The sequence below is a fragment of the Salmo salar genome, chromosome 21 (assembly GCF_965601325.2).
Source record: "Salmo salar chromosome 21, fSalSal1, whole genome shotgun sequence".
Lineage (NCBI taxonomy): Eukaryota > Metazoa > Chordata > Actinopteri > Salmoniformes > Salmonidae > Salmo > Salmo salar.
The window spans coordinates 25,294,753-25,309,822 of NC_138311.1; positions in this window are offsets into that span (position 1 = coordinate 25,294,753).

The following is a 15,070-nucleotide window of genomic DNA, read 5'->3' on the forward strand; positions in this document are numbered from 1 at the left end:
TGCCATGTGAGCCCATTTTACAGCTTATCATAATGGCATGCATCACCAATGCAGCCATAGGCCTACAGTATGATGGCATAACTGGCCTAAAGGGCATGTGCAATCAATTTGCTCCTTGTCAATCAATCAAATGTATTTATAAAGCCCTTCTTACATCAGCTGATGTCACAAAGTGCTGTACAGAAACACAGCCTAAAACCCCAAACAGTAAGCTATGCAGGTGTAGAAGCACAGTGGCTAGGAAAAACTCCCTTGGAAGAAACCTAGAGAGGAACCAGGCTATGAGGGGTGGCCAGTCCTCTTCTGGCTGTGCCGGGTGGAGATTATAACAGAACATGGCCAAGATGTTCAAATGTTCATAGATGACCAGCAGGATCAAATAATAATAATCACAGTGGTTGTAGAGGGTGCAACAGGTCAGCACCTCAGGAGTAAATGTCAGTTGGCTTTTCATAGCCGATCATTCAGAGTATCTCTACCGCTCCTGCTGTCTCTAGAGAGTTGAAAACAGCAGGTCTGGGACAGGTAGCACGTCCGGTGAACAGGTCAGGGTTCCATAGCCGCAGGCAGAACAGTTGAAACTGGAGCAGCAGCATGACCAGGTGGACTGGGGACAGCAAGGAGTCATCAGGCCATATAGTCCTGAGGCTCAGGTCCTCCGAGAGAGAGAGAAAAGGAAAGAATTAGAGAGAACATACTTAAATTCACACAGGACACTGGATAAGACAGGATGGATAAGACAGGATACATACTCCATATAACAGACTGACCGTAGCCCCCCCAGCACAAACTTTTGCAGCATAAATACTGGAGGCTGAGACAGGAGGGGTCGGGAGACACTGGCCCCGTCCAACGATACCCCCGGACAGGGCCAAACAGGCAGGATATAACCCCACCCACTTTGCCAAAGCACAGCCCCCACACCACTAGAGGGATATCTTCAATCACCAACTTACCATCCTGAGACAAGGTCAAGTATAGCCCACAAAGATCTCCCCCACCTCACAAACCCAAGAGGGGGTGCTAACCCGGACAGGAAGATCACGTCAGTGACTCAACCCACAAAAGTGACGCATCCATCCTAGGGACGGCATGAAGAGCACCAGTAAGCCAGTGACTCCGCCCCCGTAATATGGTTTGAGGCAGAGAATCCCTTTGGAGAGAGGGGAACTGGCCAGACAGAGACAGCAAGGGTGGTTCGTTGCTCCAGTGCCTTTCCGTTCACCTTCACACCCCTGGGCAAGACTACACAAGCAAAGGCCCTACTGAAGAGATGAGTCTTCAATAAAGACTTAAAGGTCGAGACCGAGTCTGCGTCTCACATGGATAGGCAGACCATTCCATAAAAATGTAGCTCGATAGGAGAAAGCCCTGCCTCCAGCTGTTTGCTGAGAAATTCTAGGGACAGTAAGGAGTCCTGCGTCTTGTGACCGTAGCGTACGTGTAGGTATGTACGGCATGACCAAATTGGAAAGATAGGTAGGAGCAAGCCCATGTAATGCTTTGTAGGTTAGCAGTAAAACCTTGAAATCAGCCCTAGCCTTAACAGGAAGCCACTGTAGAGAGGCTAGCACTGGAGTAATATGATCACATCTTTTGGTTCTAGTCAAGATTCTAGCAGCCGTGTTTAGCACTAACTGAAGGTTATTTAGTGCTTTATCTGGGTAGCCGGAAAGTAGAGCATTGCAGTAGTCTAACCTAGAAGTGACAAAAGCATGGATTTATTTTGTCATTGTACGCCCCTTGTCATTGTACATCTGAAGCAGAGAATAGCTCAACTCAAATTTGTTGGCAAATTAAAAATATCAAAAAAGAAAACAATGTGGCATGGGAAGCGTTGTAATTGTACTGTGTTTATTTGCCGACAATGATTTTAGAATACAGACAAAATCAGAATGTCAATGGCATGGAGGAGGATTGGTGTTGATGGTGGGTAAAGATAGATTTGCCACAATTTCCTTTACATAAATTACCCATTCATGTGAATGTAGGCCCATGTATTTTACAGAATGTAAACTATAGTCATCAATGTCATGACAAGTATAAAGAGCCATAAGCTATAATATATGAGAATCATAATGTTAAAATACTATAATCCAATTGGTAGCATATTACATGGGGAATTCATGCTTAGTATATAATTTACAATGTTATAATGCGTTACTTGATGATTTTTATCCTTTGTTGGGGAAATTTCACAGTTTAATTTACTCAACACGTTCACAAATTGGTGGCTTTGATCACAGTTTTGAGGTTTAGGTTGCTTGATGTTCATAGCTAGCTAGTAGCACAAGCAAACATTGTTGTGCAAATCTCTCTTCACCCACCATCAACACCATCAATCTCTGCAATCCTCCTCCATGCCGCTAACCTTGCAACAATCCGCATGCTCCTGTTGAAAATGAATGGGGGCGGAACTTAATCTGGTGAATTCAGAAGTGGTGGAAACCTACGTATGTAACCAAGATTATGTGCGCTATTGGATCACTCCATTATGGTATCCTTCCGCGCGGCAGGATACATTCCGAGGAAGAATGTCAGATTATTCCCGTGTACCGGGTAGTGCTGCGGCTGACCCCCTTAAATAGCTACCACCGCATTACTTCCGCCTCGTGTCCTTTTCGAGGTTCAGTAGATTACAGAAAAAGAGGATTGGAGTAATTCAATAGCTCACGTAACCGTGGTTACATACATAACCTTAGTTATGTAGCACTATATTGGACCAATCCAATATGGTATCACAATACCAGATTCATCGGTGAACTAGGTAAGGGCCAGACAGAGAACAAAGTCCCGTAGGACTGAGCTCAGGGCAGTCATAGTTACTAAACTCAGCAAAAAAAGAAACGTCCTCACTGTCAACTGAGTTTATTTTCAGAAAACTTAACGTGTAAATATTTGTATGAACATAACAACATTCAACAACTGAGACATAAACTAAACAAGTTCCACAGACATGTGACTAACATAAATGGAATAATGTGTCCCTGAAGAAAGGGGGGGATCCAAATTAAAAGTAACAGTCAGTATCTGTTGTGGCCACCAGCTGCATTAAGTACTGCAGTGCATCTCCTCCTCATGGACTGCACCAGATTTGCCAGTTCTTGCTGTGAGATGTTACCCCACTCTTCCACCAAGGCACCTGTAACTTCCCGGACATTTCTGGGGGGAATGGCCCTAGCCCTCACCCTCCGATCCAACAGGTCCCAGACGTACTCAATGGGATTGAGATCGGGGCTCTTCACTGGCCATGGCAGAACACTGGCATTCCTGTCTTGCAGGAAATCACACACAGAACGAGCAGTATGGTTGGTGGCATTGTCAGGCTGGTGGCATTGTCATGTCAGGATGAGCCTACAGGAAGGGTACCACATGAGGGAGGAGGACGTCTTCCCTGTAATGCACAGCGTTGAGATTGCCTGCAATGAGAACAAGCTCAGTCCGATGATGCTGTGACACACCGCCCCAGACCATGACGGACACTCCACCTCCAAGTCGATCCCGCTCCAGAGTACAGGGGTTGGTGTAACGCACATTCCTTCGACGTTAAACGCGAATCTGACCATCACCCCTGGTGAGACAAAACTGCGACTCGTCAGTGAAGAGCACTTTTTGCCAGTCCTGTCTGGTCCAGTGACGGTGGGTTTGTGCACATAGGCGACACTATTTAACCAGGTAGGCCAGTTGAGAACAAGTTGTCATTTACAACTGCGACCTGGCCAAGATAAAGAAAAGCAGTGCAACACAAACAACACAGAGTTACACATGGGATAGGCAAACGTACAGTCAATAACACAATAGAAAAATCTATATACAGTGTGTGCAAATGTAGTAAGATTAGGGAGGTAAGGCAATAAATAGGCCATAGTGGCGAAATAATTACAATTTAGCATTAACACTGGAGTGATAGATGTGCAGAAGATGAATGTGCAAGTAGAGATACTGTGGTGCAAAGGAGCAAAAAAATAATAACAATATGGGGATGAGGTATATGGGTGTGCTAGAGGTAGATGGGTGTGCTAGACTCACATTAAGCATCTCCAATCCAAAATTAAATCTAGAATTGGCTTCATATTTCGCAACAAAGCCTCCTTCACTCATGCTGCCAAATATACCCTCGTAAAACTGACTATCCTACCGATCCTTGACTTCGGTGATGTCATTTACAAAATAGCCTCCAACACTCTACTCAGCAAATTGGACGTAGTCTATCACAGTGCCTTCCGTTTTGTCACCAAAGCCCCATATACTACCCACCACTGTAACCTTTATGCTCTCATTGGCTGGCCCTCGCTACATATTCGTCGCCAAACCCACTGGCTCCAGGTCATCTATAAGTCTTTGCTAGGTAAAGCCCTGCCTTATCTCAGCTCACTGGTAACCATGACTAATGTTAATGCTAAATTGTAATTATGTCGCCTCTATGGCCTATTTATTGCCTTACCTCCCTAATCTTGCTACATTTGCACACACTGTACATAGACTTTCTATTGTGTTAGTGACTATACGTTTGTTTATCCCATGTGTAACTGTGTTGCTGTTTTTGTCGCACTGCTTTGCTTTATCTTGGCCAGGTCGCAGTTGTAAATGAGAACATGTTGTCACGTCCTGACCAGTAAGAGGGGTTATTTGTCATTGTAGTTTGGTCAGGGCATGGCAGGGGTGTTTGTTTTGTGTGTTTCTGTGTTTTTGGTTTAGGTTCTATATTTTCTATTTCTATGTGTATATCTAGTTTTCTAGTTCTATGTTGTGTTTTTGGCAATGACCTCCAATTAGAGGCAGCTGGTTGTCGTTGTCTCTAATTGGAGGCCATATTTAGTTGGGTTTGTTTTCACTTGTGTTTTGTGGGTGGTTGTTTTCCTGTATAGCCTGTGTTGCCTTACGGAATTGTTTCGTCGTTTGTTTATTTAGTTTAAGTGTTTTCTTTAAATAAATTAAGAAGATGAGCACTTTACCAGCTGCGCCTTGGTCCAATCCTTTCGACGTCTATGACAGAACCACCCACCAAAAAAGGACCAAGCAGCAGAAGAAGGAGCAGCAGGAGAGATATTTGGAGTCGTGGACATGGGAGGAGATTTTAGATGGAAAGGGACCCTGGAGGCAGGCTGGGAAGTACCGGCGACCGAAGGAGGAACTGGAGGCAGCAAAGGCAGAACGATGTTTCTGGGAGAGGAAAGTAAGGGAGCAACATGAGGCCGAGAGGCATCCCCCCCCCAAAAAAATTGGGGGGGGGCACACGGGGAGTTGGGCAGAGTCAGAGTGGAGACCTGAGCCAACTCCCCGTGCTTATTATGGAGAGCGACGGATCAAGCAAGCACCTTGTTACGCAGAAATGCGCACGGTGTCGCCCATAAGCACGCACAGTCCGGTACGGCCAATAAGGGCTCCGCAGCGTTGCCGGGCGAGAGTTGGCCGGCAGCCAGGAAGAAGTGTGCCGGCACAACGGATCTGGTCTCCAGTGCGTCTCCTCGGCCCAGTTTACCTTGCGCCTGCTCTACGCACAGCAGCCCTCATTCCCCAGCACAGCGCTGTGTCAGCGCTCCGCCCGTGCCGGGCTACAGTGACCATCCAGCCAGGACGGTTTGTGCAGGCCGTGCTCTCTAGACCTCCAGTGCGTCTCCAAGACCCAGTTTACCCTGTGCCTGCTCTGCGTACTCTTCCTCCAGTGCGCCACCATAGCCCAGTACGTCCTGTCCCTGCTCCCCGCACTAGCCTGAAGGTGTGTGTTACTAGTCTGGCACCTCCTATGCCAGCCCCACGCATCAGGCCTCCAGAGACGCTCCTCAGCCCTGAGCCTCCAGCGACGCTCCTCAGCCCTGAGCCTCCAGCGACGCTCCTCAGCCCTGAGCCTCCAGCGACGCTCCTCAGCCCTGAGCCCCCAGCGACGCTCCTCAGCCCTGAGCCTCCAGCGACGCTCCTCAGCCCTGAGCCTCCTGCGACGCTCCCCAGCGACGCTCCTCAGCCCGGAGCCTCCAGCGACGCTCCCCAGCCCGGAGCCTCCAGCGACGCTCCCCAGCCGGCAGCCTCTAGCGACGCTCCCCAGCCCGGAGCCTCCAGCGACGCCTCTCAGCCCGGAGTCTCCAGCGACGCCCCTCAGCCCGGAGTCTCCTCAGCCAGGAGCCTTCAGCGACGCCCTTCAGCCCGGAGTCTCCAGCGATGCCGCGCAGCCCAGAGTCTTCTGAACGGGAGCAACGCCCAGAGCCAGAGCCACCTCCGTACTGGGAGGATTGGGAAGGGGGGGTGTAGCACAGGGACAGTCGTTGACGGTGGCCACCCTCCCTTCCCTCGCTTTAAGTTTGGGGTTGTTTTTGTGGTTTTTTTTGTTTTTGAGGTGGATTCGGGGTCTGCACCTTTGGGGGGGGTACTGTCACATCCTGACCAGTAAAAGGGGTTATTTGTCATTGTAGGTTGGTCAGGGCGTGGCAGGGGGTGTTTGTTTTGTGTGTTTCGGTGTTTTTGGTTTAGGTTCTATATTTTCTATTTCTATGTGTATATCTAGTTTTCTATTTCTATGTTGGGTTTTTGGCAGTGACCTCCAATTAGAGGAAGCTGGTTGTCGTTGTCTCTAATTGGAGGCCATATTTAGTTGGGTTTGTTTTCACTTGTGTTTTGTGGGTGGTTGTTTTCCTGTATAGCCTGTGTTGCCTTACGGAACTGTTTCGTCGTTTGTTTATTTAGTTTAAGTGTTTTCTTTAAATAAATTAAGAAGATGAGCACTTTACCCACTGCGCCTTGGTCCAATCCTTTCGACGTCTATGACACTTGTTCTCAACTGGCCTACCAGGTTAAATCAAGGTGAAATAAAAAATTTCAAAACAACAGAAAACTAGTAACCCCAGCAAGACCACAGAGTAATAGCTGCAAAGTGAGTTTCCAAGGGAAACTAGGATAGTTACTGTATGTAGCCTACTGTAAGTAATGCAACAGATAAACTATAGTAAACCCAGCAAAACACTGTGTTAAAAAAGAAAACTGTGTATTAGAGCTGTCAGTTTATGGGATAGTTCCTGTCTGTACTATCTGTGCTGTGAATTAGTACAACAGAACTATAATAAACACAGCTACACACTGAAACCCTCAGTGTAATAGAGCTGAGATGTGAGGTTCCATGGGAAACTATGATAGTCACTGTCTGTACTGTAAAATAGTGTAACTAAAACTATCGCGACCCAGCAACTGTGAAAGAAACAACAGTGTAATCTCACTATGGTTGGTCTAACATAAACTCAGCCTAATACTGGAAAATAAAGCCAACAGTGTAATATTACTGTGTCTATAGCATACATTGCGCAATACTGTATGATACTATAGAATGGGACCAACAGTATCAGCCTTAGTCTCATACAGCTATCTGAAGGAGAGGAGACATGAATGACTATCTTTTCGTTGTGGAAAAAATGAAGCCAACAGTGTAATATACTATGTTTATAGTAAACGCTGTGCAATACCGTATAATAATAAAGATTACTACAGACCCAGTATCAGCCTTTGTCTCATACACTATCTGAAGGAGAGGAGACATGGATGGCTGTAGCTTTTCTTTGTGGAAAAACTAAGTCAACAGTGTAATATACTATGTCTATAGTAAACACTGCTCAATACTGTATAATAGTAAAGATTACTACGGACCTACAGTATCAGCCTGTCTTGTACACCATCTGAATAAAGGAGAGGAGACGTGAATTGCTGTAGCTTTTCCTTGTGGAAAAACGATTAAGTCAACAGTGTAAACTGCCTGACTGAAGGGGCAGGACATTCTACCTCACACAAGGTTATAGCTTTTTTGTGGGTCGGCTTATCTCTGGCTATATACGTGGGGGTTAAGGTTGGCAGGACTTAAGGGAAACTGTGTTTATAACTGTGCTTTGTCCTGCAATGGTCACCTCTCGTTAAGCTATCTACTTTACATTGCTCGTTCCCGGTGGAACACACAAGAGTCTAGGCAAGATGGCTGCGCCCTGTGAGAGACGACACGTGGGTCACTTCGCAGTCTCCCGATCTTGCGGAGTTGACGCGGTCCCCGAAACCCAGGAGGGTTCAGGTGGACAGAAGTCACACAGACAAGGATAGTATTCTGGAGGGGAGGCCAAGATGGCGGCTTGAACAGACGCTTTTTTACCGAGCTCCGCACCAACCTTCAGAAAGATTGTGGGGAAAACATGTTTACAGTCATTACTATTACTGTTTTTCTTTGTTCAAGATATAAGAACTTTCCTGTGACTGGAATAAGAATTGGATAATTTATTATTTCGGCATGTCCATGCGAATTCGTGACAAAAAAAGAAAGGAAGAAGCTAGCCGTTCTATTGCTTATCAACAAGAGAGAAACGTGCTTATAGACAACTGCCATAACTACGCTTGCCCTATGGATAATATCATGCTTTTGAATGCTGTTGAAGATGACGAATTCCCCTCTTTACAGGTTACTCCGTGAAAACCTCCACCCTCCAACATGAACTCTGACATCGTGGCTACCCTCTCCTTACTCATCAACTCCAGGTCTGACGCCATTGAGAAAATGGTAGGCGCAAACACCATGGTTATCGAAGGCTTGAAAAATACTGTGGAGTTTGCATGTGGTGAAATCAAGGATGTGAAAATGAGAGTGGCTAAAGTTGCAAAAGGTGTGGAAAAGAATAACAATGTCTACCATAGATGTCTCACTGATCTGGAACAATACACAAGATGGAACCTGAGACTCTACGGCGTGCCAGAGGTGGAGAATGAGGATGTGCGAGTAGAGGCTATCCGCATCTGCCAAGAAGTTATGCCTGCAGAGAAGAACAAAGTTGGTGATACCATCGACGTTGTGCATCGCCACGGAAAGAAGCAACAGCAAAACAATTCAAGATCAAGGGGTATCATCATCCTCTTCACTGCCAGATTCTACAGAGATGCTGTCTGGAAAGATGCTAGGAAGAACGCCTTCCGTCAGAGCCATGGTCTGCGTTTCGCCGAGCATCTCAGTCCAGAGGACATAGAAAGAAGGAACAAGTTGTGGCCAACGATCAAGTAAGCACGAAATGAGGGAAAGGCTGCTTACTTCGTCGGAGGACGAGGCTTCATCAACAGTTCAGAAATCCATATTCCTCCCTAGGATCTCACCAGAAGGAACAGATGGATGGTTTCGGCCATGGTATTCTCATTTTCCTTGTATTGATTAACGTTACTTAACAAGCATCAGGTGACTATTTTTCAGAATACTCAGGTACCTCAATTTAATAGTTTGTTCTTGTATGACCCGACCAGAAGGCCTATTTTGTTAACAAAGTTACGAAGAAGACTGAAAGTTGTATTTATTTTTTATGTATACAGTAACTAAGATACTATTTTAAAGGGCATACAGGTCTGCTCTGACTTTACACGGTTATTGTTCTATTTAGTTATTAATACTTATCTCCAAGTGAAGTCTTCGGAACGTGTATATGTAAAACATTTTTTATTCTATTTTTTTAATGATCAGATTTCATATGCACTTAAAATAGTAGGTACCCTTTTATTAAAATTATTATTTTGTATTTTATTTCTCAGAATTGTTCCTGATTACACTAAAGAGGCTTTTTTTAGTCTCTCTTACTACAGAGAACCCTTGGTTTGGTCTTGAACAGAATTTTCTGTTGAATTTCAAAAGCCGGATAACAACTAGCTCAGAGTTTATGGTATAAGCTATTTTCACTTTAAGTTGACTTAAATGGTGCAGATCTCGGTTCCTTATCGCTTACGTTCACTGCTCCTACGTTTTTCATCCTGCAGTTTATACTTTTATATAATCTTTGAAGTTTGTCTTTGTCTATAGTTTCTCTTAATGCTAGGGGGTTATGAAACAATGTGAAGCGCAAGGCCTTATTTTTATTTGCTAAACAATTTCGAACAGATTCTTGCTTTTTTCAAGAGTCTCACTCAATTTAGGCTGATGCCCTCTTCTGGAGGTCACAGTGGGGCAATGATATTTGGCTTTCCCATGGATCTGAACGCTCTGCTGGTGTCACTACAATGAAAAATACCTTTGGTGGTAATATTCTACACTCGGAATGTGACCCCTTTGGTCACTTTATTTGTCTTGTGATCAGTTACAATGACATTACGTTCATTACTGTAAACTTCTATGGGTACAACACCGAACATGAGAATAATGATTTGCTTGAATCTATAGAGAAACATATACTTCATTGGTTATCTAAATTTCCGAATTTGTTATTATTGATAGGAGGGGACATAAACATTACTATAGATAATTCAACTGATAGGTGGCCCCCAGGTAGGCCAACCAATCAGAATTTGGGTTTAATACTTTTTATGGAAAAGTTTGATTTTACTGATATATGGAGAGAGGGGTTTCCGGCTGACAGATCATTCACTTGGAGTAACAAAACAGGTTCCAGACAGTCCAGAATCGATTTTTGGCTTATATCCAAATGTATTGATAGTGAGTGTGTTACTACAAATATTTGTACTACTCCCCTCACAGACCATAGGGCCATCTACATTGATAGCAAAATATTTACCCCTGATACTAAAATTGGTAGAGCATCCTACTGGAGGGAAAAAAGTATTTGATCTCCTGCTGATTTTGTACGTTTGCCCACTGACAAAGAAATGATCAGTCTATAATTTTAATGGTAGGTTTATTTGAACAGTGAGAGACAGAATAACAGCAACAACATCCAGAAAAACGCATGTCAAAAATGTTATAAATTGATTTGCATTTTAATGAGGGAAATAAGTATTTGACTCCCTCTGTCAGAAAGATTTATGGGTCCCAGGTGTCTTTTATACAGGTAAAGAGCTGAGATTAGGAGCACACTTTTAAAGGGAGTGCTCCTAATCTCAGCTTGTTACCTGTATAAAAGACACCTGTCCACAGAAGCAATCAATCAATCAGATTCCAAACTCTCCGCCATGGCCAAGACCAAAGAGCTCTCCAAGGATGTCAGGGACAAGATTGTAGACCTACACAAGGCTGGAATGGGCTACAAGACCATCACCAAGCAGCTTGGTGAGAAGGTGACAACAGTTGGTGCAATTATTTGCAAATGGAAGAAACACAAAAGCACTGTCAATCTCCCTTGGCCTGGGACTCCATGCAAGATCTCACCTTGTGGAGTTGCAATGACCATGAGAACGGTGAGGAATCAGCCCAGAACTACACAGGAGGATCTTGTCAATGATCTCAAGGCAGCTGGGACCATAGTCACCAAGAAAACAATTGGTTACACACTACGCCGTGAAGGACTGAAATCCTGCAGCGCCCACAAGGTCCCGCTGCTCAAGAAAGCACATATACATGCCCGTCTGAAGTTTGCCAATGAACATCTGAATGATTCAGAGGACAACTGGGTGAAAGTGTTGTGGTCAGATGAGACCAAAATGGAGCTCTTTGGCATCAACTCAACTCGCCGTGTTTGGAGGAGGAGGAATGTTGCCTATGACCCCAAGAACACCATCCCCACCGTCAAACATGGAGGTGGAAACGTTATGCTTTGGGGGTGTTTTTCTGCTAAGGGGACAGGACAACTTCACCGCATCAAAGGGACGATGGACGGGGCCATGTACCGTCAAATCTTGGGTGAGAACCTCCTTCCCTCAGCCAGGGCATTGAAAATGGGTCATGGATGGGTATTCCAGCATGACAATGACCCAAAACACACGGCCAAGGCAACAAAAGAGTGGCTCAAGAAGAAGCACATTAAGGTCCTGGAGTGGCCTAGCCAGTCTCCAGACCGTAATCCCATAGAAAATCTGTGGAGGGAGCTGAAGGTTCGAGTTGCCAAACGTCAGCCTCAAAACCTTAATGACTTGGAGAAGATCTGCAAAGAGGAGTGGGACAAAATCCCTCCCGAGATGTGTGCAAATTTGGTGGCCAACTACAAGAAACGTCTGACCTCTGTGATTGCCAACAAGGGTTTTGCATTAGTACTAAATCATGTTTTGGATTGAGGAGGGAGAACAGAATCCATCCTATTTCTTTAGACTTGAGAAATGTCACTATACAAATAACACTATCCATAAGTTAAACATTGATGGTGTTATTACAGATGACCAAAAATGTATCGCTAAATACTGTAGCAATTTTTATAGGAAATTGTATAGCTCTACATACTGTCAGGAATCCACAGATATGTTTTTTGATTCACTGAATAATGTTCACTCTATCAGTGATATAGAATCTAAACAGTGTGATGAACCCATCAAAGTTGAAGAGATTATAGAGTCTATCAAACATCTAAAGAACAATAAATCATCAGGTGTTGATGGGATTACTTCAGAATTTTACAAATGATTTTCTGAACAAGTAGCTCCCTTCCTATTTGAAGTATTTTTAGAGAGTATTAAAAACAATGTTATCCCTCCTACAATGAGTCAGGGATTAATAACACTGATAGCTAAGCCTAAAAAATAAGTTCTGCTCATCGATAACTGGTGTCCAATTTGTCTTCTTAATAATGACTATAAGATATTAGCCTTACTACTTGCAAAAGGAATTAAAGAAGTCCTGGATGCAATCATTGATGAAACACAGTCTGGCTTTATGAGGAACAGACATATTTATAACAATATCAGACTATTAGTATTAGACATACTTGACTACTCAGACCTAATAATTGAGGATAGCTTCATATTATTTTTTAGATTTTTATAAAGCATTTGACACAGTAGAGCATCAGTTCCTCTTCCACTCCCTTGAGAAATTTGGCTTTGGGGATTTTTTTCTGTAAGCCTATTAAGACTCTCTATACAAATGGCAATAGCTCTATCAAATTGAAATATGGCACCTCACCTAGATTTGAGTTAAAGAGAGGAATTAGGCAAGGTTGTCCTATCTCTCCGTACCTGTTTTTAATAATCACCAAACTGCTTACAAATTCTTTAAATAATAGTCCTGTACAAGGTATTTCCATAGCTGGTAAAGAAATTATTATAAACCAGCTGGCTGACGATACTACACTTTTTCTGAAAGACGCTAACCAAATTCCCATATCGATCAATGTGATACAATCCTTTTCCAAAGCGTCTGGTCTATATCTTAACATTAATAAATGTGAACTCATGGCTGTCAAAGATTGTGTGACACCTTCATATTATGGTATTCCAGTAAAAGAAGAACTTTATATATTTAGGTATAAACATTACTAAGGATCAGAAGTCTAGAGGCTTACTACATTTTAACCCTCTTATTAAAAAAACCCAGAAGAAGCTAAATCAATGGCTACAGAGGGACTAATCTTTAAAAGGAAGAGTCCTAATAACCAAGGCTGAAGGTATCTCTAGACTAACATATGGCGCTCGATCTTTATATCTTGACGGTAAAATAAGCAAGGAGATGCTTTTCAACTTTCTGTGGAGAAACCATACCCATTACATGAATTTTCTGGACTTTAGTACCTTAAATAATACTTTTAAGATCAATTGGATAAAACAATTCCTAAGAAGACCCACTTCTATGTGGAATTTTATTCCTCATCATGTCTTCTCTACTTTTGGTGGCCTTAACTTCATGTTGGTTTGCAATTATAATATTGACAAAGTTCCAGTGAAACTTCCTGCTTTTCATCGGCAGGTTTTCTTGTCATGGTCCTTAATTTATAAGCATCATTTTTTCGCCACACAGGCATATGGAATATATACTGCTCAAAAAAATAAAGGGAACACTTAAACAACACACCCTAGATCTGAATGAAAGAAATAATCGTATTAAATACTTTTTTCTTTACATAGTTGAATGTGCTGACAACAAAATCACACAAAAATAATAAATGGAAATCCAATTTATCAACCCATGGAGGTCTGGATTTGGAGTCACACTCAAAATTAAAGTGGAAAACCACACTACAGGCTGATCCAACTTTGATGTAATGTCCTTAAAACAAGTCAAAATGAGGCTCAGTAGTGTGTGTGGCCTCCACGTGCCTGTATGACCTCCCTACAATACCTGGGCATGCTCCTGATGAGGTGGCGGATGGTCTCCTGAGGGATCTCCTCCCAGACCTGGACTAAAGCATCCGCCAACTCCTGGACAGTCTTGTAATGACCACCCAGAAACGGTGTTGCATCTTTTTTGGCATTGTTTTCATGTAAGGAATCTGTGGCAAGACATCAGTAGATTTATAACTGAACACATTTATGGAGATTTTACTCCATTGTGGAGAGATGTACTGCTTGGATTCTTTACCTACGATAGAAAGAAGCTGAAACCATTTTATGTAATTCATTTCGTTATTCTTTTGGCCAAATTTCATGTTCACAAATGTACATTTACAAACAAAACACTACATTTTCTTACCTTACAAAAAGAAATTGAATTGTATTTTAAGACAATTAAATACTCTACTAACAAAAAAACTGTTAGAATTATAAGTGTATGTATGTCCCTTAAGTTCCTTGTGTAATGTGATATTGTACCCCCTAGCCCAATTATAATTTTATATATATATATATATATATATATATATATATATATATATATATATATATATATATATATATATATATATATATACTTTTGTTCCCACATGTACTTCCTGTATTGATTTGTTAATAAAAAATTATAATTTAAAAAAGGATCGTATTCTGCCGCACGGAACGATACCGTATTGGAGTGATCCAATATAGTGCTACTTAACTGAACTGAATGACTACCGACCCGTAGCACTCACTTCCGTCATCATGAAGTGATTCGAGAGGCTCGCCAAAGACCACACCTCCTCCCTTCGCAACATACTCGACCCTCTCCAATTTGCCTAACACTCCTTTCAGATCCACGGACGACGCAATCTCCTCATACATGAGTTTATGGACATGATATAGTAGATATAATAGCAAAACAAGCTGTGAAAAAGAATATTGTTGAATATACAAGAATATACAGGTGCAGTTAGGTAGAGGGGAAATAAAAACATTGAGTCAGAAAATGGGTTAGATTGATGGTAGAGACAATGGGATGAAAGTAGTAAGGGCAGACATTTATAGTACAGGGAAATCTGTTGGGAGATAGTGTCATATAATAGCATCTACCTCCAGATCACCAGGCACCCCGTTAGATCTAAAGTCATGAAGTCGGTACATAGGTCCT